The sequence below is a fragment of the Chiloscyllium punctatum genome, chromosome 31 (genome assembly GCF_047496795.1).
Source record: "Chiloscyllium punctatum isolate Juve2018m chromosome 31, sChiPun1.3, whole genome shotgun sequence".
Lineage (NCBI taxonomy): Eukaryota > Metazoa > Chordata > Chondrichthyes > Orectolobiformes > Hemiscylliidae > Chiloscyllium > Chiloscyllium punctatum.
The window spans coordinates 24,265,618-24,268,251 of NC_092769.1; the positions used below are offsets into that span (position 1 = coordinate 24,265,618).

Consider the following 2,634-nt stretch of genomic DNA (forward strand, 5'->3'; position numbering starts at 1 on the left):
GATCTGCACACTGCTAAATCCCTGCCACTACATGTAAATATGAATCATTGATCTATATGTGAAAACAGTGGACATCACAGCAGGCATGCTGCGTAGGTTTGCAGGCGACGTCAGTATTGTAGACAATGAAGAAGATCATCTAAGATTCAAAATTCTTAATCCAATGAGTCGTTGGACTGAAAAAATGTGACATGGAGTTAAATCTGGATAAGTGGAAGGTATTCCATTTTGGTATAACAAAAGGAGCAGGGCTTGACGTCGTGTTGGAGAACACGGAAGCTAGGGATGCAGGTACATAATTCATTGTAATTTGCATCACCTACAGACAGGATGGTTCAAAGGCATTTAACTTACTTCCCTTCATTGCTTAGTCTTTTGTATACACTAGTTGGGACGTTAAGTTTAAGTTTTTCAGGACATTGATGAGGCCTCTTCTGGAATATCTTGTCCAGTTCTGGTAGCCCAGTTCGACCAACCGCGGCCCGGATTCGATTTCCGAGCAGGGAAGAAATTTTCAGTATAGCTGTAAGGATGCCCCCGCATCTCCCTGGTAGTCTAGTGGTTTGGATTCGGCGCTCTCACCCCCGCGGCCCGGGTTCGATTCCCGGTCAGGGAAGCAGTTTTCAGCGGGTTTGTAGGCTGCATGTTCTTCGCAAATGCGCTGTACAGATATTTATTGATCTTCGTGGTTCCTGGGTGCTGCAGTGTGCAGTGGTTCGTTGAAATAGTGTCCTCATTCAGATTTGTTTGTATGTGTAGTGGTGATTGCTTCTGTCGTTAAGTTCTTTGTTCGCGTGCGTTGTTTTCCTGTCGACACTGATTTGAATTGACCATTGACTGTTTGCTCTACTGTGGCATCTAGAAATGGCCCTTTCTTGCTGTTCTCCTCTTTTGTGAATTTTATGCCAGTAAGGATATTGTTGATGGTGTTTTAGGTTTCCTCTAATTTGTTTCATTGTTTGATGACAGAAGTGTCATCGCTGTAGCGGACTCAAAGACTGGGTTGGATCGTTGGAATGGCTGTTTGTTCGAGTGTCTGCATTATTACTTCTGCTCAGAATCCTGATGCTGGTGGTTTCATATGTATTTCGTTGATTTATTTGTAGGGCTTGTTACTGAATATGAAGTGGGTGGTAAGGCACAGTTCCATGAGGTCGACAGCGTTATCTTTGCTGATTAAATTGATGCTGTGTTTGTGTCTTTGGTTCTTCGAGTAGTGTCTTCAGTTTTCTTTGGCCACGTTGATTTCAGTGGATGTGAACAGGGCTATTATGTCAAAGGACAACATTATTCCATCCTCTTCTATCTTAGTGTCTTTGGTGTTCAGGAATTCTTGGATGGAGTAAATGGAGTGGAGTGAATCTTTGACTTGGTGTTTTAGCCTTCAGTGGAGGCCTTTGACTAGTCTGTATATTGGTGTTCCAAGTCGTGAAACTATGATCTAAGCGGGGGGCTCCTGGTTTGAAGAGGAGGAGAACAACAACAAAGTGACATTCTTCGATGTCACAGTCGAGCGAAGAGTCAATGGGGAACTTCAAACTAGCATCTACAGAAAAACAACACACAAACCAAATACTTAACTGCAGAAGCAATCATCCCAACACCCACAAACGAAGCTGCATCAGGACATTATTTCAACGAGCCACTACAAACTGCAGCACAGAAGAACTACGAAAAGCACAAGAGAAATACGTACATAGTGTATTTAAGGAGAATGGCTACCCAATAAACGCAGTCCGCCGATTTCTCATTGATGCTTTCAAGCTGACTCTCAAAAATTCGGTTTGTCCCTCCATTCTTTCCATTTTGTTTTTTGTGGGTTTTGAAAGCATTCACAATCCTCTGAGTATTGGAGTTGGGAAGTTATGTTGTGCCTGTACAAGACATTGGTTAGACCACTTTTGAAATATTGTGTGCAATTCTGGTCTCCCACCTATCAGAAGAATATTGTGAAATTTGAAAGGGTTCTGAAGCACCAATTGGTCCACAGAGGGGAAGAGGCCATTCTGCTGCCCTCAGTGTGGGAAGGCCTTCAGTGATTCCTCTGCTCTGCTGTCGCATCAGTTGGTCCACATCGGGGAAGGCTGTTCTCCGGCCCCAAGTGCGAGATGGCCTTCAGCAGTTCTTCCCAACTGCTGAGACACCAGTGGGTCCACACTGAGAGAGGCCGTTCTTCTGCCCCGAGTGCAGGAAGGGCTTTGCTATTTCTTCCAACCAGCTGGCCCATTGGTACGTCCACATGGGGGCGAGGTCGTTCAGTTGCACTAAGTGCAGGAAGGCCTTCATCAATTCCTCAGCCCTGCTGATGCACAGTCCGTCCACACCGGGGAGAGGCCTTTCAGCTGGTCCGAGTGTGGGAAGAGGTTCATGTTTTCCTGCAACACCCACCAAAAGAGGGAGTTTGACCCCATCCCACAGCTCACCAATAGGATAAACAACACACTGAGGAATCAACAAAAAAACGGACAGATAACCAGGTCTGACCTACAAAGAATGAAACCTGAAAGCAACAACACCCCCAGATTCTATGGACTACCCAAAGTGCACAAACCAGACATCCCACTCAGACCCATATTATTTCTACCAGGGACACCATCACACAAACTGGCCATAGAACTACAGCAGTAACTGAAA

The 2,634-nt window shown here is 45.2% G+C and overlaps 1 non-coding gene across 1 annotated transcript; it reads left to right on the forward strand.

The window, feature by feature from the left end:
* Positions 1-544: 544 nt before the first annotated feature.
* trnae-cuc (transfer RNA glutamic acid (anticodon CUC)) lies at positions 545-616 on the forward strand. Its single transcript has one exon. It is a non-coding gene; the product is annotated as a tRNA-Glu (tRNA).
* The last annotated feature ends 2,018 nt before the right edge of the window (positions 617-2,634 follow it).